Here is a 24,737-nt window from a genome sequence, read left to right on the forward strand (position 1 = left end):
CATGTCACCAATATTTGTTATTATTGTTTTTTTTTTAATTTTATTATTTTTAATTTTATTTATTTACATTCTGTTGTTGACAAGGACCGAACAGTATGCTAAAAAATATATATTCTAAACTCGAACGTAGATGGCATCTGTGGGAGAAGTTCTAAAAGTACCATGGTACCTGATGGTGTATTACTACCATTTTTTGGTGAAAAGACATTAGTTACCCAACTAGCAAATTAAGTTCTATAAGGTCTGCATAAACAACTATAAGATATATCTTTTAGAATACTAAAATTCCTATAACGTGCTATACAACAATTATATGATCCTTATACAACCAAAAAGAGCCCATTTTTATAGAATAGTTTGGTAGTATAACAGTTCTATTAAAAGTGTATACAACTCTTATACGACTGTTTTATGTACGTTTATACAGCTACTATAAAATGGTTTTATAGTGTGTCACGTAGGCACACCTATAACATGGGATTAAAGCGGCACTATAGAAGTCTTATAAAATGGTTGTATAATGCATTATATTTTTTTATAATGGTGTTTTTTCGAACACAATGAAAACATTTTATCATTTAGCAGCTTAAAAAAGCATTTTATTTTTTAGTGCAGAAAATTAGAACCAAATTATATTTTAAGCGTGTTATTGTGAATAATTCTAGAGGTTGTGCATTGCATTGTTGTAAAAATGGAGACTTGGGCGGATATCGGTCTTAAAAATATGGCGGGGCAGTTATAATATAGCATATTTTATTAAGTCATTTGGAAGGTTTGAATTGCACAAATTTTAATGCGGCGCAAATTTTATTGATAGATTGTAGGCATGTGTTTGGCAAAAAAATGAAGCGCTTTAATTTTGGTTAAGTTTCACGTAAACATTTAAAAAAATATAATATTTTTTTTCTTAAAATTTTTTTTTTTTAATGATTTTAATGGTTTATTACAGCATGTGACGATCCTTTCACAATATAATTCTCTAAATAATAATAAAGTCACTTTTTTCAATTTAGTTTCATGTTTTTAACTTAATTGTTCATAAGGGCGGAGATAGGCGATACAAGAATTCCTTATTTAAACATGGCGATTCATAATACAACAATTTTATCCCGAATAACTGCCTTAAAGAATGTTTCATTTGAAAATAAAACGGTATACGATAAAACTGTTTTATAACGAAGAATATATAGGCACTATACAACTGTTTTTGACAAGTATTAATAATATTGAGATTCACGAAAACTAGAGGTTGCCAGATCTTATATGGTACCTAATAAAAATTTAAACTTTTAAAACAGCTGATAAATATTTAATAGTAGGCGTTCTCGGAAACACTGATCCGGTTGACCCAATCATCAGCTGATATCACATATATTTTTTCAATAGTGTTCATTAAAGAAAGATGCAAGATAATCAGCTGATGATTGGGTTAATCGCATCAGTGTTTTCGAAAACGTCTAGTAATAGTAGAGCGCTCCATAGTAATATCAAATATTATTATAGCTAAAGGCAAATAGATAGCTCATCTAAATTGAACGCCGCCGCCGTGAATCGCTCGGAGATAACAATGCCGGTAACCCTCGTCACGTCAAAAACTACAGTTCTAATAAATGGGAATATCCAATTATCTGTCACTTGTCAAAAACATCCAATTATCACTCACTATTACGTCATGTAAATCTAGCATATTGTAGTTTGTGACGTCACAAATCGTACGACATTGCTCTTATGAAAATAGGCCATCCTCTTAGTTTTAATATAATGTCCTTGGTATTCACCTCTACCTTATTTCGCGCATGCGCTTCATAGGTTAAAAACATTAAAATTTAAAGCAAAAAAAAAGACATCTTCATATCAATCAGCTTGTCGCGCGGGCCTATAGAATATGAGGGAAGTGTTCCTATTGGTTGGATTTTATAGCTTCAAAATATGTGGAGAGTAGGAGAGTTAAATAACTGATTCGTTTTCGGTATATGCTGTGCTAACTAGTCACTAAACCTACCTATTTTAAGAAAAGAGTTTTATAATATTTTAAAACGCAAGAGAGAATGGGGGTTTACATTATTCTAATATCGTTGACATCATATTTTTTTTTTAATACAATGCAGATAAATTTTTCTTCCAACTATAAAATTTTTAGGTCAACGTGACAACCATGCTCCAAAAAGTTCAAGAAGGACAAAGCGATATCATGGCATTATACGGTTGTTTAAGGTGGTTATGTGGGACTGGCGGCACTATACAACCTTTATAGAATCTCTTACATCCTAACCTCAAAAGTGAATGTATTTATTATTGTTATTGTGTTGTCGCCTGAGATTTTAATTTTGCCTTTGTGTATAATATTTATTTGTTATACAATATAAGTTATGTTTAAAATAGTCTTATGGTAGGAAATTTGGAATAGCTTCATTCCATATGGTAAAAAGTTCCCTTAATGCTGAATGTGTAATATTATAAGAGGTTGCCCAAGTTATAAGCCGCTTTCTAACTTCAATTCTCCAACAAATCTCCTCTTATAAAAAGTTTATAAATGATAACAAAATCCAAAATTCAAAAAACAAGATAAAATCACCATGGTCAATCATAAAATCTGAGTCAGGTAAAAATAAAACTAACAACAATATTGTTTTAAGGGAAGATGGTCAGTCCATTGAAAACCCAGCTTTAATCACCGAATTATTTGCTAAACATTTTACTCTTGACCATCAACAAAGCTGTAACTCCAATATACATGACTTGCATAATGATTATCCAACCATATTTCTCAATCCCGTTAATTCTCAGGATATCTTTAAGATATTGATGAACCTTCCAAATAAATTTTCCTCTGGCTTGGATGAAATTCCGGTATTCGTCTTAAAGTTTGTTGGGATTCACTTAGCCGGACCCATTTCCAATGTGATCAATGAAAGTCTTTCTACCCAAATTTTTCCTTCTGCTCTTAAGCGGGCAAAAGTAGTGCCCGTTTTTAAGAAGGGAGAAACAACGAATATTGCCAACTATCGGCCAGTATCCGTATTACCATCCATATCGAAGGTATTTGAAAGGGTTATCTATCAAATAGTTATGAATTATTTTACTCACCATCAAATAATAAATAAACACCAATACGGATTCGTTCTCAAAAGATCGACGAAAATGGCCATTTATAGTGCAATACAATATATTATGGAGAATCTTGAGAGAAAGGCCAGTGTAGCTGAACTGTATTTCGATTTGTCTAAGGCGTTTGACACGGTTGACCATTCTTTACTGCTGGACATCCTGGAACGGTATGGCATCAGGGGTGCAGCATCTAAATTACTCAGTTCATATCTAGAGCAAAGAGAACAAATAGTTTGCGTGACACATTCCGGCTCACCAACGTTTTCCCGCCCCCAAATTATAGGAAGAGGTGTGCCTCAGGGCTCAATCTTGGGACCTGTGCTCTTCCTATTATATGTCAATGGCTTGCCTGAGCTGTTCCCTTCTGATATGATTTGTCAATTCGCCGACGACACATCAGTTATAGTTGCCAGAAAGACAGTGGCAGATCTTTCACGGGGCTGCTCATCCGCAGTGGAGCGCATGAGGACCTGGTGTCTGGACAGTAAGTTGTCTTTGAACTCTGGTAAAACGGGGTTGATTAATTTTTCGAAGGCCAATATTGTCTCAGAATCTCTACTTGTGTGGTCTGGTGGGCAGTCAATCCCTGTAGCCAATAGTATTAAATTCTTAGGAATACACATTGACCCCAATTTAAATTGGGAGAAACATACTAAAAACCTTTATTCCAGATTAGCTAGCTTGTGCGGATTGATTAGAAGATTAAGGGATGTAGTGTCTGAGGTATCTCTTCGCCTATTTTATTTCGGACAGGTACAGTCGATCTTACAATATGGTATCTGTTTCTGGGGATCTGCAAGAGGAGCTCTAGATATATTTAGAATGCAAAAGCGAATCATTCGTTGTTTATTGGACATGACCTACAGAACTTCCTGTAGACCTTACTTCTGCAAACTAAAAATACTCACCCTTCCCTCCTTATACTTTTCTTCCTTGGTGTTATTTGTGAAGAGACACAATCATTTGTTTGTTGAGAATAGGGCAATGTACGCTGAGGATGTGACTATGATTACACGACATAGAAGCCATCTCCGCATTCCATTGCATAATTCAGCTTACTATGAAAGAGGTTCTCATTATATGGTCATCAGGGCTTATAGAATGCTACCTGCTGATATTAGAAGCATTGAATCTACAGTCCAATTTAAAAAAGCTGTTTACCACTGGTTGCAGATTAAATGTTTTTATAATTTTACTTTTGGATAATAATTTTAACTTGTGTTAGATATTTAGAATATTTATTTTAAATTTTGTTATTTTGCTTATATACCTAAGTATATTGCTTCTATGAATTCTAGATAAGAAAAATTAATTCTCCCTATGGGAGCTAGATCCTCCTTTGTATGACGTTGCTTTGTCGTTCTGTATACGATTTTGTTGGCACATAAAGGATATTATTATTATTATTATTATTATTATTATTATTATTATAATTTTTTTCTTAGTTTCAGAAAGCAATTTTGTATTTTCTTCGTCATCAGTAGAAATCGGACCATCATTTACATTATCAAAAGAAGTATCCTCAGATTCCAGATTTGGGATATCCATACTATTACTATTATTGTCTGGTTTGTCTTGTGGGATCGGAGGAATTATGTTCTCAAGCTCTGTGGTATCAGGCCTACTTCCATTAAAATTAGAACAAACAATCTCTGGTTAACTTGCAAGAATTTGTTGATATTTTTCTTACAAGCTCTTTTAATATTGCCACTGCGTTTGTTAATTTTTTTCCACTGAGAATTCATTATTAAGTATTATTATTTTAATTAAATTTGTCACCCATCAAAATAAAATATTTTAGTGCAAAAGCGAGGTTACGGCATTCACTTCACTCTTATAACGCAGATCTTAGAACACATTTATTCTGTCAGACACTGTTTTATCCTATAAGGCATTTATAAAGGAGAGTTATAGTATCTAAAGTTGACGTATAAAAGTGCTTTATTATGCAGTGCAATTCAATGGTATAAAATATTTATTATGCAACACTATACAGCTTTTATAAGACAACCTTAAGTAACTATTTTATTGTGCTCTAATATAGTATATTATAGAACTCTTATACAATAGGTATACAAGTCTTATAAAATTATATTTTTGATATTATATAAAACTTGCTTATAACGTATTATATCATTTTAAAAGAAATTATCGTATATTGCGTTATAGGATATATCGTAAAAGCCACTATAAAACCATTTAATACAACAATTTTATTTATAAAAAATATAAAATTATCGCAACAAAAGGCTTAATAAAAACAAACAGTCCCTAAAACAACGCGATTCGATTGTTATACAATAATTCGGTTATTTTAGAATTCCATTTTGCTAGTTGGGTAGTTCCTTTAGATTTATTACTTTTTTAGTAAAACCTGTTTTGTCATTTATTAATTTATTAAAATTTAAAGGCGTGTTCGAAAAAACGTGCTTCAGCATTTTGATCAACACATTTTTTTATCTAGAGTATCTCATTTAACAATGACATATACCAACGTTTTTATTTGAAATAAAATTGTGTCTTGTTCAATAATTAGAATCTTTAGAACATTTTGAGTAAAGACTTCGATAAGGTCAACCCTAATATTCTTATCTCTTACATTTCAGATCTTTTTATCAGCAGGTTAAAATTAGTGGTTTTTTATCCAACCCATTTTCGGCAACTTAATAGGTCCTTCAGGGCTCCCACCTAGAACCATTGTCTTTTTGCTAACCAACTTTTTTACCTGAATAGTTATGTGCTTTCCATCTATTCCACACATTCCAGCACGATCACTAGTAGATGGCGCTGCAGACAAGGTAGCGCGTATTAGCGTCGGGTTCCGTTTAATTTCAATTTTTCTGCAAATAAAAAGTGTTAAGTAACAAATAAAAGTGCTTTGTTATTAATTTGAAGTAGTGTTCTTTCATCATGGTAAGAGGAAAAGCAGAAAGTGAACCAGTGGCCGACATTAAAAGACTTAATGATCGGATCGAGGAAATGGCTGCTAAGTTCACCGCTGAGCTTAAGGGATTCAAAAAGGATCTGAAAGAAAATACAAAGCAAAAGCTCAGTACTCAGGAGTTTCCCAGTGAAAATGAAGCCCTGGTAATTCTTAATAAAAAGTTTCAGGACTTTGAGCAATTGATACTAAGTACCTTAAGTCAACTAAAAACTGACGTTAATAACCTCAAAGCTGTGATGGGAAAACCTACAAGTACACATAACCTCAACCAGAACAGCTTGCTTGTTCACGGTATCGAGGAAAAGCCAAACATGGATTTACAGTCACATATAATTAAATTGTTTAGTAAGATAGGCATCAGTATGGATAAAAATAACCTAAATACTTACTACCGTATGGGGCCGCGAAAGCCAAATACTACACCTGATAAACCAAGGCCAGTAGTTGTTTCGTTCTGCCAGCGGTGGCTCCGCGATTTAGTATTCTACCATAAAAAACATTTTAAAGGTACTAAAATTCTAATCACGGAACTTTTAACCTCGGAAAATGCTAAGTTGTATAAAAACGCAAGAGCGCACTTTAAAAATTCGTGTTGGACAAAAAACGGTAAAGTGTTTGTGTCTTCTGAAAACAAAAAGGTGGAAATTTCTTCGGAAGCGGATCTTCAGAGTGTAGTTCCGGTGCAGTTATGAGTGAGGATGCTACCTTCCGTATATTTTCAAGTAGGTACTATTATTATTATTTTTTTATATATGCAGTGCACATATTTTTTCCCTTCTCGATACAGATTTATAACGTAACCATATTATGCTAATTATAATTTAAGAAAAACATTACCTATTATATAAAACATTATTCGGTTAGGCGCTGTTAATTCTCATCTGTTTTGATTTGCCTTTTCAATCTACCATAGAAATTTAATCTGGAAAAAGGCACAGTGTAGGAGTGCTCTTGCGATTAATTTTCTATAATTTAATTTTCTATAATTTCATTATTTTTGGTCTGATATGTTTTTTCTTTTTTGTTAAATTTTAGAATGAATCAATAATGTGACATTTTTTTTAAATTGTTTCTAAGGTAGAAAGACATTTCAGGTATGATAGAATAATGCTATTGTTTATTTATTTTTTTTTAATTTTTTAGCAGAAACCGGTTAATTTTTTTTTGTCAATCCGTAATAGCATAGTAAGTAGCATAGTAAGAAGGCTGTTGTTGAAAAGAAAATTTAATACAGTTACTAGTCTATAAGGTTGAAGCTTAACATTTTTAATGGGATATATATAAACTAAATTTATATTCGGAATACCCGACTCTATTAGGGATTTAATTTCATTTTCGTTTATTTTTTTATATACATATGCCTAGCATAGTTTTATGTGTGGTGGCAACTTTTTTTTTCTTTAATGTTATTCTTAGTTTTATTTTTTATGGATATGGCTAGGTTAGCTAGTTATTTTTCGGGGGCATGGCATTGGCGTGAAGTGCTGACGGAGGGTAATAGGAACAATCTTGTTTTTTGTAATGGATGATAATGACGGAAATGGCCAGGTTGGTCTTAATACGCATCAATTATTAAAATCCAATAATAAGTTTTTATGTGGTCATCTCAATATTCGGTCCCTTAATACTGGATTCGATGAATTTGTAAATTACATAACTGATAATAATTTTGACATTTTGGGATTGACTGAGACCTGGTTGACGGCTTATACTGATAACTTGGCACATCAAATTGAGGGTTATAATTTCGTCAGGAAAGATCGATTAGGGCGTGGCGGTGGGGTCGGGTTTTATGTTAAAAAATATGTTAATTTTGAAGTTTATCATATTCACAACCCGCCACAGAACTTCGAATTCTTAAGCATGAAAACTCAGATTTCTAGCAAAAATATTTTGTTTACCGTAATATATCGTCCACCTTCATCAGATATTAACAGTTTTCTTGATTTTCTTGAGGATCTATTTACAAATATTGTTCCTTTATTTGATCATGTGGTTTTTATGGGGGATATTAATATTAATTTACTAAAGAAGTGTAGACTTTCTGACAGATTTTTAGCGCTCTTAAATACATTTGATTTAAATCAAGTAATAACCGAGCCTACAAGATGGAATATATCTAACAATACAAGTACCCTACTTGATGTCATTATTATAAATAAACATTTCCCAATAAATAGTGTCGGTTCGTTGTCTTTGTCACAAACCATTAGTGATCACAACTTAGTATTCTGTTGTCTTGAGTTTCCTAAAAGTAAAGAGGGACATTTTAAAATGAAATATAGGAACTATAGTGTTATTAATACGGATTTATTTGAGCATGACGCTTTAAGACTTAATTGGGATAGTATATATTACCTAAATTCCGTTAACGATAAACTTGTGGCTTTTAACAACAATATACTTTGTTTAGTTGATAAACATGCGCCAATTAAGACTAAAAATATTAAAAATGAACCATTTACTCCTTGGATAACAGACAATATTAAATTGCTTATGAAGCTCCGAGATAAAGCACTGCGAAAATATAAAAAAAATAAAACTGAGTTAAATTTAAACTATTATAGGCAATTGCGAAACTATACAAAACATGCTATTCAGCGGGAAAAAATATCATATTTTAACACACTTTCTACAAAAAAAAATCGTGATTTTTGGATAAATGCTAATAAACTACATCTAACTAAATCAAAGAATACCGATCTGCCTTGTAATTTTAGTAATCCAGAAGCCCTAAATAATTATTTTTCTCAATGCGTTAACCAAATTAACAATAATATATCACAAACCAAATTAAATTTTTACAATGAAAATAAATGGAATAATAGTATTCAAGAATTAAATCTAAGTCTTCTTGATGAAGAAAGGGTTAACAGTATAATTAAGACCATAAAATCAAATGCTATAGGAGCTGACGGACTTTGTATAAATGGTATCAAGCTTTGCCTACCTTTTTGTAAAAAACCACTTCTAAACATTTTAAATACTTGCATTCTTACAAATGTATATCCTGATATCTGGAAAAAAGCACTTATAAGGCCTATTTCAAAAATCTCTAATCCGAAAGAACTAAAAGACATAAGGCCTATAAGTATTTTATCAGTAGTTTCTAAAATTCTAGAAAAGCATATTCACCAACAACTTTATAATTTTGTTAACTCATTTGGTATACTTCCAGATACGCAATCGGGATTTAGGAGGAATTATAGTACAACTACTAGTCTGGTGGGAATGTTAGATAATATAAGACTGAACGAAGAACATAAACAAAGTACTTGCATGGCGGTGCTTGATTTTAGCAAAGCATTTGATACTATAAATCACTCAATGCTCCTTGCAAAGTTGGGATATTTTGGTTGTTCCGAATCTACAGTTTCTTTTTTTGATTCCTATCTTAAAAATAGATCACATTCGGTGTTGTTAAAAACCAACAATGGAAGTTTGGAGTACTCAGGGTATCTTGACTTGGAAGTTGGTGTTCCTCAGGGCTCCATATTGGGACCTCTTTTATTTTCGATTTATGTTGCGGATATGCCTAACTGTATTGAACATTGTAAATTACAACAATATGCTGATGATTCTCAAATATACATGCCATTAAATTTTTTAAATTTTAATATTTCTGAGCAAAAAATTAAATCGGATATACTAAACATAGTTAATTTTTCCAATGAGCATAACTTAAAAATTAACCCTGCTAAATCTAACATCATTTTATATGGCTGTAAGTCAGGAATTCTGAGACACTTATATGAAAGTATAAATATTGAGATTAATGGAGAAAAAATTCCAGTTGTCAATGAAGTGAAAATATTAGGATTGACTTTAGATTCTAACTTTTGTTTTGAGACACACATTAAAAACAAATTAAATATAGGCTATATGCGTCTTAGAAATCTGTACAGATTTAAAAAATGTCTTAAAGAGTAAAACCAAATATTATCTCTGCAATAGCCTCATTCTCTCCTTACTCGACTACGGTGATATCGTATATTCTAATTCTATAACATCTGAGCTTTCTAGATCTATACAAAAATTGCAAAATAGCTGTATAAGATTTTCTTACAGCGCTGCCTATCGGGAGCATATCACACCTTATTTAAACATAAATTCTATTTTAAATATGGAAAGGAGAAGAAAATTACACATATATGCCTTTATATATAAAATAATAAAGTCGGGTCAACCCCCTTATTTAAATAAGTTATTTACTACTCTCTCGCATTTACACAATACTCGTAATGTTGGAAATTTTAGGATACCTCAACATAGAACAAGTAGCTTTCACAGGTCATTTTCGGTTGTCGGAGTTACAATGTGGAATAACTTGCCAAATAATATTAAAGATTTGTCATTTAATAAATTTTACACCAAGGTTAAGCAAATTCTTCTCGACTCCCAACGAGATGCCGGGTAGCGCAGATATAACTAGCTAACGCAACTTGCGTTGGCTAGTTATATCTGTGCTGGTAGTATGACTGGTGGTAGATACATAGTAGTATAAACTGCAAAATCAACTAAGACCAAAGATAAGCTGGCCTATCCAATCTTTCTTTTATGGTTCTTTTTTGTCTATTCTTGTTACCTTCCGTCGCATGCCAGCCAAATTGCTTTGCCATTTTTTGTTTCTGCCCTTTTTAGTTTTAGTTTTGTTCTTTTTTAGGTTAATTAGGATTTTTTTTTGTGTTTATTTATAATGTTTTCAAGGCCTGTTTCACGCAAATTGCGCTATCGGTTTTATATAATCGCGAAGCAGATCCTTTTACCAGAAACTGTCAATTTTATTTTCTCATGTAGCTATAATTATATTTATAACTATTTTTTTGGTAATAAACTTTTTTGACTTTGACTTTGACTTTGACTATTGCTCCTATACAATTTTTAAATTGCCATTTCTTTTTAAAATCTTTGGCAATTAGTATCCAATTCTCTTGGGAAGGAAGGACAAAAACTTGGACTCTCTCATAGAGCCTGACAGGTTTCACTTATAATATCCGAAACGGTTTGCTTCCCAACATGAAAATTGTAGGATATGGAAGTCATAATCTTCCCGGAAGCCAGATAACGGATAGGAATTTCCAGTCTAGTACTGGGATCAATAGACTTTCTTATAAAGTCTTTCTTTATAATATAAGGTTTCACAATTGATAAAAGGTAATCGAATGTCTCAGGACTCATCCTTAAATAATTAAATTAATTGTTGGCATCAGATTGACCTATCTCCATAACTAAGTTGTTACTAGCTCCCTGCAACATCCTCTGCCCCTATATCTTTCACCCATGTTTTCTTGTCGTCCTTTTTAAAAAAACTTAACGTATAATTTTTTTTAAATGAAATAACGTATAATTAAAAATTAAATAACGTATAATTTTTTTTCCTTAATTTATTTACAAGTATCCTGCAGGACATGGTTTTATCTGGTAACCACTGTGAGATACAACATAAACTCGTTCCGAAAACAAAGTCTTAAAATTATGTGGTATGGTACGTAATAAAACAGTTTTTATCCGAATTGAGACATAAGCCAACATTACAAGTATTTCAGGCCCATTTAGTTCGATGTGGCATTACTGCAGTGCTACATAGAGCACAACGTCTAGATCCTCCATGGACGGGCATATGAAGAGCATTACTTTTTCTTACCTCAGGCAGTACGTACAGCTTGTACCTATTTTCTTTTATGACGCTTTTTTTGCCAGGAGTGTTTTTTTAGTCGCGCCAATAAGACCAGACATTATTCTAAGGCGAAATAACTTCATAGTTAGTTTTTCCGCATTCGGTGAGCCTCGATATAAAATATACGAGTTTACCACAGAAACATCAATGAAGTGCCAAAACAGTCTATGCCACCATTTTCTTGATTTTCTGTCAATACTGTAGCAAGATTTTATGTCATTATTTAGGTAGGATTTATAAAATTTATAAAAATTAAAACTGTAAATCAAATCAAAACTAAATAACACTAATTACAAAATATATTATCAAATTCTATGTTCATACTAGATAACTCATACTGGTTTCACCGCGAAACCATAACAAGAAACGTTTTTACTAATCTTACTTTTGCAGACATTTGACATATATCGCTCTAAACCTAACCGTAATGCTACACACCTACTAATCATATTGTACTTACCGCTTAATTTTATGCCAATATACAATAATAAAAAAACACCCGCGAAATTAGATACTTCTGCAAAAAACCACCTAACGGAAATACTTGAAGAACGGTAGCCTCAAATTGAATCGATAGAATGCCTTGAAAACATTTAATTCAACGAGCCGATAACAAATGTCGCTAATACTGTCGTTGGTTTCACTTAAAAACCACTGTGAGACAAAATAAAGACTTTTGATATGGTGGTTTCATAGTGAAACCACCATAGGAGATTAGAGAGGCGACTAAGAGAGCAACCGCTTTGGTGGTAGATGTTGTCCACTTGCATCGCCCGGTTCAATACCCCCACATAGGACTTAGGCGGCGTGAAGTGGTTCCATGGAACTCACGTTTCGCCGCCATGTCGATGTGTCCGGTTTCCAAAGGGGAAATGGAGAAGAAAAGTAAATGCATGATGACGCCCTCACGACCAAAACTTTCCGGAGGTAAACTCGCCTCCCATTCGGATCTCCGGGCGGAGGCTGGTCGGGGGGGTCCATCAGGTGGATCAAAAAGTCTAAAAATCATTTTCTGCAAGATCAGAGGCCTAAACACCAATATTAATGCAGTACACCAATACCTGCAATCAAATAAGCCTGAGCTATTTGCTACCATATGCGGGCTTACGCAGCTTGTGGAGGAACCTACCAGAATCCCCGATCGAGATGGCGAGTTCGCGAGTCTCCTAGATCTGGTCTTGGCTTCAGACCCTGACTCGTACACAGTATCAGTACATGCCCCTCTAGGAACATCGGACCACAAATTAATAACAGTCTCTTGCCAGTTGGAGGTTAAAACGCAGGATCCTCCGATGCCGCGGAAGGTATGGCACTATAAATCAGCAGAGTGGAACCATCTTCGGGAATTTTATCGCTCATTCCCTTGGAAAGAAGTCTGCTTTAGAACCAATAACATCTCAGAATGCGCAAACCAAATTACAGAGACGATCTTGGCAGGAATGAAAGCTTATATCCCTTTTTCTACTAATTGCGGATCAAACAACAAGCAATGGTTCAACCTGAATTGCAAAAAGGCAGTAAACACTAAAAACGCAGCATATTGCAAATGGCGTCAACATCCTTTCATCGAAAATCGGAGGAACTTTTTAGCCTCCAGAAATAGCTGCAAGCGAATTATTATATAATGGAACAAGATCTTTCTGGTCGGTATCGAAAGCCGTTAGTCAAGGATTTGCTAAGTCGGCCTTGTCAACCCTAACAGCAGATGATGGTTCTATCGCGGTAACAGCAAGGGAAAAAGCCAACTTACTGGGTAAACTCTTCGCGTCCAATTCTACTCTGCACTCGCAAGGCAAAACACCGCCATATTTGCCAAGGGTGAATTCATCGATATGCGAGAAATTTCGTTTCCCCAACGAATTAAAAATAAAATTCTTAAAAGCGTAGACACCAACAAAGCTACTGGACCCGATGGAATTCCAGCCCTTGTTACAGTTTATTTTCGTCAGATACATAAAGAATAAGAAAATAAAATGAATCTAAAATGTTAGCGAAAGCATAGCTCGATTATAGAACTTTAAGAGGCAATTTCTAAGTTATTCTGGTGCTAAAATTAATAAAATAAACAGTTATCATTTCAGTATTAATTCTATTTTTGATATCAATAATTTTCAACCCCTATGATGAAACTCAAATTATTAATCATAACATTAATTTTTTTTTTAATTGTTTTAATTTCACTAATGTCAGAAGTCATATCCTAGCCAATAAGATCCCAGCTCATTCTCATATATCCTTACTAAAACCATTTCTGGCGCGAAAATCTTTGACCTCTAGGAGTCTTGAAGAACAAGCCTTTGAAGAAGGTTGTTTCTTGGTATTTTTGCCGATTTTACTCCCATGAAAAGTTGAAAACTCACCTTTTGGGTATTTTAGTTTGTGGATACTAAATGCCATACTGCAATAGTGCAAGATTATAAGTGGTGTAGTTAAATCCCAACTTTTTCAAGGTTCTTTGTTTAAGTGTCCAGTTTTGTGTTCCCGAGAAAAAGCCAATTCCATTGGTAAGTCCTAATATTTTGATTTGGCATCTTGGTTTATGATAATCTACATATTACACATGTATTTTTATATAAGTAGACTCACGCATACCGTTAAGTTTAACCATCAATGCTTATATCTACTTACTCTATTGGCGATTCCTCAATCTGGGTATTCTTCCACTTTCAGGCTTTTTTTTTTCATCCCCCAGTATGGTCTTTATCCACGATTATAAGAGGTAGAAATCTCCACTCATCTACTCCAATAACGTCCACAACATCTACATTGACATTCACTGTTAAACCGATCCACCCAGGTCCCCCACCGCAATCATGCAGCCCTTTTGGAGCCAGGTTTGATTAATGTTTGTGACGTTTAGTGAACCATGCAGTCAGTAAAACAACCTAACCAGTAAACCAAAGTCCTGTCAACATTCATTAGCTTTACTGTAGCATATAAGATTAAATACTAACCTCAAAATTACATTGTTACCAATCTCATCATTAGATTTTACTACCACACCATTGTTTCGAATAGTTTCATAATAATTAGGTGCATATTAGTTATTTTATTGAAATAGACCGTATAAATCTTGTAAACTGGATAAATAGACCTATTTCGAAAGTACTCATGCGAACTTTTAGCCCCAAACAACATAATACAAGATTTTAGTTTTGATATAAACACTATATTTAGGAAGGGCAACATAACTTGTTCTTAGAATAATAAGTTTGATTATTAATTTTTCTTTTAATATAGATTCACTTAAAACTGTCTGTTCTTCCTTGTGAGATTTTCTTTCAGGTTTATAGGTCCTATAGTGCTTTTAGTAATTTCCTGTTTTCTTGGTCATCGGGATTTTCTTATCCATCTGGGATAAAACAGGTGGCGCTTATATTTTATTGATCTCTTGTTGAATCCACGCTACTCTAGCAAAGTGGTTAGTGCTAGTCGGCTTCTCTTTGAGAAGATCCCCTGAGCTGTCTCTATAGCCTATAGTAAGTCTCCCTCCTTCCATTGGTTCCCTTGTACCCACTTTCTAACCCTCACTCCCTATATCTTTACTCTCCTTTTTCCTTCCTGTTATTCCCCATCCCTCCATTCAAATTTCATTTAATCCAAGTATAATTCAAGCAATATTAAAGAAATAAATTTTTATTGATTAATTCTTTAATTATTAATTCTTTATTTATTTTTTTCATTTAACACCCTAATACTAAAACGTTGTGCAGACGAATTGACTCCTCCCTTATGTAGACTGTTCACGGCATTGTATAAGCAGGGCCAATTTCTAACAAGCTGGAAAACTGATCGAGTGCAAGCTGTACCCAAAAAGGGTAAGAAGACGATACCCTCCAATTACCGCCCGATTGCACTAGTTCCAGTAATATCGAAGATTATGGAGAAAGCAGTCAACCAACAACTGTTAAGATATCTGGAATCATCTGGACTAATCAGCGATCATCAATACGGCTTCCGAAAGCTTAGATCCACCGGCGATCTCCTGGCCTACGTCACACACTTGTGGAGGCCATGGAGAATCACGGCGAGTCCCGCTCAGTCGCTCTTGACATTTCCAAGGCTTTTAACAAAGTGTGGCATGAGGGACTACTAACCAAGCTCGCCTCAATCGGCATGCAAAACTCATTATTGAATTGGATCAAAAGTTTTCTTGAACAACGAACAATCCAAGTAGCCGTCGATGGATACCTCTCCGACAAATTTAACATTAACGCTGGAGTCCCTCAAGAATGCATTCTATCCCCCACCCTTTTCTTGGTATATATCAACGATTTGCTAGGAACCACTGTCAATTCAATCTACAGCTTTGCGGACGATAGCACACTTATTTCCACATTTAAGTCCGCCAAACCAACGACAACCGCAAGTTCTCAGAATCTTAGGCAGCAACAAGTAGCTTCAACCAACAACGATATTAGAGCAATCTTGAAGTGGGGCGATATCAATTTGGTCAATTTTAACGCTAAAAACACGCAGGCTGCAGTATTTACGATGAAGACTAACCTTGGTGGCCCGGAACTGGTTATGGCAGGGAAAACATTGCCAATGAAATTATCTTTACATCTTCTAGGAGTCGAGGTCACCAACAGTGTGTCTTGGCATGACCACGTTGCCGAGGTCGCCAGGGTGGCTTCCAAAAAACTCGGAGTGCTTTTCAAAACGAAAAAACTTTATACACCAGAACAGCTGCTGATTCTTTATAAGGCTCAAATACGCCCTTCCCTTGAGTATTGCTCGCATGTCTGGAGCTCTGCACCCAGGCATAGTTTAAACCTGCTGGATTCTATACAGAAGAGAGCTATTCGTCTTATCGACAAACCAGAACTGACAAAGAGTCTGGATAGTCTGGAGCACAGGAGAAAGGTGGCTGATCTCTGTTTATTCTACCGTTATTATCACGGTAAGTGCTCCTCTGAGCTGGCAGGCCTGATTCCACCCAGGGCTGTTCTGGCAAGAAGGACGCGTCTAGCAGTTGCGGCTCATCAACATCGAGTCCACCTGCCTACCCCAAGGACGTCGCTGTATCGGGACTCATTCATCTGGAGAACATCTTCTTTGTGGAACGGGCTTCTACCTCACATATTTCCCGACGCATACAACCTACAGCGATTCAAAATAAATGCCCACAAATATCTTCGCGCAAGCACCACTCCAAGAGTGACATAGGACTTTCCTCTTGTGCTTATGTTTACCATAAAAAAAAAAACTAAGAACAAAGAATTAAGAGCCAAAAGCCACCTAAAATAGGGATTTATACAAACAAAAATACTTAAGGCATAGTAATACATATTCAACCCTATCAGGTAATATTTAGGAGTAAGCTTAATATATATATATAAGAATATTCGTCGGATTTCCTCGTCTTGAGCCCGGTTTACACGCGCAAGTAGACGGTCAAGTTGAGCAGTAAAATCAAGTATTTTTTTCTACGTGCATCATCTCAACAACTTCGGTCAAGTAAAGTAGCGACTCAAGTAACGAGGCAAGTCAAGTGGTTCTGCATGGTAAAGTTTAACTGATAGTAACTGGAAGTAACTTTACTGAACTGCTACCTTCACTTCACTGGATCAATAATAATAATGATATAATAATATCGTTAAATATATTATTATTCGATGGTTTTTTAGTAAATTTTAGGTTTTGGCATATTTATCAACTCGTATATGATCAAGGTATATTTAATAAACTGTAGGACATACGTTTAACATATTATACTATTCTGTTTTAAAAAGAAAGAAAATTTTGGCATTTTAAAAAACTAACACGGGATTTACATAATATCTAGTTTTTAAACTCGACTATTACATCTCAAATATTTGATGCTATTCTTCTAAAAAATAACTGTTAGGCGGCGGTTACATTGGACGCGAATTCATGCGAAATTTTATTCGTACGAAATCAATTCGTAAGAATAAGTGGTTACATTAGATGCGTTTAAAATTATTAATTCAGTGTTTTAAGTCAATTTTTATAATGGACAGAGCAAATTCGGTTGCAAATTTGTTTTACTTATATGAGACATCAACTTATTTAAAAATACTACTACTTGAAGAAAAAGAGAAACGGGGTTGACGATTATGTCTTGACACGCACCCAAAATGGAGAGTTTCAAAGATCCTTTAGAGAAATTAAAGAAAACGATGAAAAGTTCTTTGAATATACAAGGATGTCAAAACTGTCCTTCAATATTATTTTGGAAGCTATTAATAATGATCTTCAAAAATATTCAAATTTTCGAGAATGTATATCACCAGAAGAAAAGCTCATTTTAACGTTAAGGTAAGTAAAATAAACCAATTAATATTATTGACCAATTAAACCAATTATTATTACCCATTATTATTTATTTTAAAGTGGTGATAACAAAGTACATTAGGTTTATTGTTAAAAATATAATGTTTTCAATTTGGTTGGAAATTTGAAAAGTATGTAGAAGTATTATTAACTTTTTGGGCAGTGGTGTGCATTAAATAGAGAGAGAACTCTTCGTTTGCTGGTTGTGCTGGAAGTGAATATTCTGAAGTGGAACTGAAATATGCAGGCGAAGGTGTTGGAATTGGTGTGAAAGACTGAGAAATGGTTGAGGTTGTAGCTTGTTGATAAGTACCTTGACGATAGATGAGTTCATGTTCTTTTGTAAGTATGTCAATAAATTTTCCTCTTACATACAACTTTTTGTGCATTGGCAAGTCTTTGAAAAATGGTACCAAACTTAAAAGAAAATGCGAATCATCATTTACGTTTTGCTGTTGCGGCCTTTGCATGCTCTCTTGAAATTGTTTTAATTTTTGTTCTTCTATTTTAAGACATTTTTCCAATGTCTGCCCTTTTATATTATTTTCACTAAGTTTCCTTTTTTGGTGGATTTTTTTCGTGAGAACCTGTATCTATTATTGCCTGTCTCTTTTTAGGGAGTGGGGTGTTTATTAACGTGTCGTCGATTTCATGATCACTTTCTTCATCGTAATTTTGCGAATCCGCATAAGACGGCGATTCAATTTCTTCCATGTCAGTTTGACTTTGTGTATTACTGTTGGGAATATTTCCAGTGGTTTTCCGAGGCACAAATTGGTCTTTAACAAAGAACATATTATCAAAAAACTGCCACTTTGATTCTATAATTTCATCCGCCGCATCTCCACTTCGTTTTTGCTCTAATTTCGAAAGTTCCTTCCTAAATGTGTCCCGTAGGCCTCTCCATTTTTGTCGAACAAGACCATCTGTAAAAAAGTATTTTCATGGAAAAGCATTAGGCAAAAAAATATGATTTTTGATTGATATGATATGGCGAAAAAGGCGTTTTTAAGACTGAGAAGCCTATAAGCAAAGGGAATAAAGCCGGCGACCTCTTTTAGTTGAATACCCGGTACATACAGTGGTGGCCAATAAAATAAAAGTGGTCGAAAATTTAAAATAAAAACAATACTGCAGCAATTATTAAAGAACTAATAGTGTATTTGGAAACTTCAATCCATTTCTCAGTTGACCTGTTTCGGCGATTTTTTTCATAAGGTTTTTATAGTGCCTTTTTGTCCCCATTAAAAAAAGCTAAAAAATTAACTCTTTTCTGTGTAGTTCTAGGTAAAATTTCTTAAATTATGATTCCGATCACGGTTCGCTCTCGGTCCAGTCTCGATCCGGTAAAATCAGCCGACCTCTACATTTTCGTTCTAGCATTGGTTATGGTCCAGTCCTAGATTCATCGTTCGTTGCGTGAAGACGTATATAGATTTCGAATTTTTCACCAAAAAATGGCATTCAATTTTGATTTTGAAGATCTAGCTATTATGGCTATCCTGCTTGATGAGGAAAATTAAAATAAAAAATTAAGAGAAAAGAAAATTTCGAGATGAAGAATGTGGATTCATCCAAGTTTAATAAATAGAAAAACCTTTTAAAAAAACCTAAAAAAAAGTTTTTTGCAGTACTGCCGAATGGATTCTGGAACATTTGAAATGATCCTACGAAAAATACAAGATAAAATTTTGAAGAGAAATACAACTTTTCGTGAAGCTATTTCTCCACGTGAAAAATTACTCGTATGTTTAAGGTATGTGATCATTTTTATTATAAAAGTATCTAATAAAATCGAACAAATATTAACATAATACTAATAAATGTAGTAAATATAATAATCTGCGAAGAAATATGTTAATTATTATTATTATTATTGTTATGTGAGGATTGTGACTGATATAAATTTTGTGACGATTGATTTTCAACTTGTTGGTATTGCGGCGATGGTGAGAGATAACGTGGCGGGTATGGCATGGAATCACCGAATGTGGATGCGAGTGGAGTAGTTGCCTGTTGATGTATGTAGGAATATTGAGAGGATGATATTGAAAAATCGGGTGGAGAAGCGACGTTTGTGGCGTAGAAATTCGATGAAGATGATGACGACGCAGATGGAGCAGGTGATGGAACAGAAGATGGTCGTTGACCATGATAGTTTGGTGGTGGTAGCAAGAATTGTGAAGTCGGACTATCTCTTGAGCTTAAGTATTTTTCCTCGATTTGGCTAACTATAGTGAATATTTTCGTCTTTATTATATGCTGATCAATTCGTGTAAAGTTTTTCACAGTAGAAGCCATCAAAGAAAAGAAATTATCTATTGGATGTATGGCCCGTTCTTGATCTTTTTTTTCTAAAATGTACTTCATTAAATTGGACGATGCATTTTCTTGTTGTGTATGGCCTGGTCTATTTTTTACTTTTTAATTTTTGAAGCTGTCGGAGTGGCCTTAGTTAATGTGTAATATTTTTCGTTGGTTCAGCATCCTCATTTTCAACGCATCTAACCGAGCTGGTTTGCACACCTGGTGAATCCTCTTTCTCTACTTCAACAATTCTCTCACTGTCTTTGTCAATAATTGATGACGTTCGTGTCCTATCAATATTGACAAAGTCATTGAGGAATTGCATATGATCACAATGCCGCCATTTGGAAATTTTCCGTGCTGCTTCGCCACTTTTAGTTTTTAATTTCGACAAATATTTGCGGTATTGAGATCTCAAAGATTCTCAACGATTTTTGGAACCTGTAATTAAAAAGGGAAGCAGATAAGAAATACAATAATAAAACTTAGTGCAGATTTCTTACCAATTAATTAATTTTATGGCTGTCATTACTAATTAATACTAATTGAATTATGATCTAACGTTATTTTTTTTCATTGGTTTTCAGATATTTGGCTACTGGAGATTCTTATAAAACAATTGCTTTCAGCTACAGTCTGGGCCAACAAACTATCGTACTTGAAATATGTACAGCAATCAATGAAAACTTATTGGCAGAATATATTCCAGCTCCTTCTCGGGAAAAATGGCAACAAATTGCGCATGAAATGTGGACAATGTGGAATTTTCCAAATTGCTTAGTAGCATTAAATGGCAAGCATGTCATTATACAAGCTACAGCCAATAGTGGATATTTTAATTAAAAAAAAAACATTTTCGATTGTATTGTTGGCTTTGGTGGACGTTAATTGTAAATTTATGGCCGTAGACAAATTTTATATCTAGACTATTTAGGAATAAATAGTCTAGATATAAAATTTTTAAACCCCTAAAAACAGCAGGTTTTTCATGATTTCTGCAAAAATAGGCGATTTTTCGCAGTTTTAAAATTTTATATCTAGACTACTCGTATTTATTCTTCAATTGTCATGAAATTTTCAGGGGGTGTATAATTTTTCCCGCTCTTTCAAATGCGACTAGTAAATTTTACCTAGAACTACACAGAAAAGAGTTAATTTTTTAGCTTTTTTTAATGGTGACAAAAAGGCACTATAAAAACTTTATTAAAAAAATCGCCGAAACACATCAACTGAGAAATGGATTGAAGTTTCCACATACACTATTAGTTTTTTAATAATTGCTGCAGTATTGTTTTTATTGTAAATTTTCTGCCACTCTTATTTTATTGGCCACCATTGTACATCAAAATTGGGCACTTTTATTACAAAACCAAAATTATTAAAAGATACCGCATATATAAATTAATTTTTTTTCTTTGGTTTAGGTATCTAGCCACAGGAATTTCTTTTCGTGCTTTGGCCTTCTCATTTCGAATGTCTGATACTACAATAAGATTAGTAATTTATGAAACATGCGACGCTATATGGAATGCGTTGCATCAGAAGCACATGCCTTTTCTAATAACAGATATGTTTACATCAATTGCGGATAAGTTTTATAGAAAATGGAAATTTCCCAATTGCATCCGGGCAACAGATGGAAAACACATAAGAATTAAGTGCCCTGCAAATTCGGGGTCAATGTACTTTAATTATAAAAAATCTTTTTTTATAGTTCTCCAGGCTGTAGTGAATGCGGACTATAAGTTTATTGCCGTTGACGTGGGAAGCTATGGAAAGCAATGATGGTGGTATCTTTACACTTTCTTCATTGTTCAGTCACCTTGAAAACGTTACTTTTAATATTCCCCCACCAAAAGCCCTGCCAGGTACAACCATAATAGTACCACATGTTTTCGTTGGAGATGCCGCATATCCATTAAAGACATATTTAATGAGGCCATTTTCGGGAGCAGTTCTGACACCACAGCAAGAAAATTTTAACTATAATCTATCCCGAGCGAGACGCCTCATTGAATGTGCTTTTGGAATTATAACATCAAAATGGAGAATTTTAAAAATAGAAATTGAACTTCATCCTGACAAAGTAGATTTATTAATAAAATGTATATGTCTATTACATAACATAATTATAGATATAGAAGGGATGCCAGATCTGTTACAGAGTCACAATAAAGTGAATGAAAGCAAAAATAAAACGCAAGGGGGACGTCATCTTAACAGAGCTACAAACACAACCTATCAGATCCGAAATAATTTTCTACAGTATTTTACTCAAGAGAATAAATTTTTTTATTTAAAAGTTGTGTTATATTGTCATTAAGTTAAAAGCAATAATATGTTATCTAAAAATCACTTACCACTTGTTCGCAAATTTTCAGCCACTTCCCTCCATAGTTTTTTATTGAGTTCCCTATTATGGTAACTTTTCCTTTTCTGATCCCACAGAGAGGGCCTTTCTTGTACAAGATTTATTAACTTTTCACAATTTATCATGTTTTAATAATTGTAATATTAAAAATAACCGATATCTTTGACAACACGTTCATGCGAAATCGGATGAAAAACAAAACTATTTGGTAGCGACAAGATATTCGTACGAACTGGGCGAACTCGTAAGAACTTGTCGTGAGCAATATAACCACCCAAATACAAAATCATTTGTTTATTTACGTCCGAACAATTCGTACGAATTCGCGTCCAATGTAACCGCCGCCTAATTTTGTTTTCGTTCATATTAACAAATTAATCCAAAAATTAATCCAATAACGCTGTTTTTATACTAAATATTTATAAATCACATTTAATCAGATAGTGCTATTATATTAAATATAGGACAGAAAATACAGTATAGCCCAAATTGGATGTACCGGGTGGCCAACTAAGAATGGACGTCGGCGATATCTCAGGCCCTAATAGTCGTAGCGCCTTGAAAAAAAAAATTTTGTAATAAAAGTGGCCAAAAAAAAATGCTGGAAATTATTTTGAAGTTCATTGGTCAACCGCTAGAGGGCGCGACAGCTTCTTTAAATCTTAAAATTGCATTTTTGCCAAAAAACCTCCAATAACGTACACCTCAAAATATTATATTAGTATTCTAGGAAGATTTCCTCACAAAAAAGTTTCTACAAAAATTTCTGCCAGTTGTCAAATAAAGTGGTGGGGGGCGTTTTTAGCTTGAATAAAGAAAACAGCTGAAAATCAGCTGTGACTGGACCGATTTTTTTTAAACATATTTTTTTTTAAGTCTATTGTTGCCTTATTTTTTCAACCAAAAAAAAAATTCAAATTACTTTTCCTAAAATCCGCTAGAGGGCGTTGACTTGTGACTAACCCTTTCTGACGGATTATTTCAAAAAACTCAAATGCAACTATATATATTTTTTTACGTCATTAAAAGCGGGGAAGAAAACCAAAGAAACTGGCACAACACGAAAAAGTAAAACAACATGGAAAACTGGAAAAACAAAGTTCACAATACGGCGAACTAACAAGAAAACTATTGGATGTTATTAGCGAGACTTAAAAACGCTTTAACAATCGCAAGAAGAGACGCTAAAATGACATTTAACTGAAATATTTACATATTTTGCTTCCATGGTTGCCTGCCACTTTTGTTTCCATAGCCTACTAACTTAACTTTCCTATGCACAGTTTTCCCAAAATAGGCCAATTTGGTCAACTTTATTTAGTAACACCCTGTAATAAATAAACGTATAACGATCAATTCTATATCTCGGATTTTCTAAAACACTACTGAGTTTGTTTTTTTTTAAAAATACTTAGTTAATACGAGTTTATTCAGCTTGTGTAAGCAAATAGTAATTTATGGGCATTTTTATCACTTTTATTTTCGAATGGACACTATTTTGTTAATAAGTTTAGTTTAACAAGTGATATCGAAGTGCCGTTTTCACCAGTTTCTTTGGTTTTCTTCCCCGCTTTTAATGACGTAAAAAAATATATATAGTTGCATTTGAGTTTTTTGAAATAATCCGACAGAAAGGTTTAGTCGCAAGTCAACGCCCTCTAGCGGATTTTAGGAAAAGTAATTTGAAATTTTTTTTTGGTCGAAAAAATAAGGCAACAATAGACATAAAAAAAAATATGTTTAAAAAAAATCGGTCCAGTCATAGCTGATTTTCAGCTGTTTTCTTTATTCAAGCTAAAAACGCCTCCCACCACTTTATTTGACAACTGACAGAAATTTTTGTAGAAACTTTTGTGAGGAAATCTTCCTAGAATATTAATATAATATTCTAATTACAAAAATTTTTTTTTCAAGGGGCTACGATCATTAGGGCCTGAGATATCGCCGACGTCCATTCTTAGTTGGCCACCCGGTACATGTATGGGTATCTTGGAAACTATAAGAGATAGAAAATTGGTTAAATGTAGAAAGTT

The 24,737-nt window shown here is 33.8% G+C and overlaps 1 long non-coding RNA gene across 1 annotated transcript; it reads right to left on the reverse strand.

Moving 5' to 3' along the window:
• Window positions 1–5,866: 5,866 nt before the first annotated feature.
• On the reverse strand, window positions 5,867–7,048 carry LOC126734127 (uncharacterized). Its single transcript, XR_007659980.1, has 3 exons — window positions 6,890–7,048; window positions 6,442–6,536; window positions 5,867–5,948 (listed from the first exon to the last, which is right to left on the reverse strand). It is a non-coding gene; the product is annotated as an uncharacterized LOC126734127 (long non-coding RNA).
• Between the last annotated feature and the right edge of the window lie 17,689 nt (window positions 7,049–24,737).

Source organism: Anthonomus grandis, chromosome 3, assembly GCF_022605725.1.
Source record: "Anthonomus grandis grandis chromosome 3, icAntGran1.3, whole genome shotgun sequence".
Taxonomy (NCBI): domain Eukaryota; kingdom Metazoa; phylum Arthropoda; class Insecta; order Coleoptera; family Curculionidae; genus Anthonomus; species Anthonomus grandis.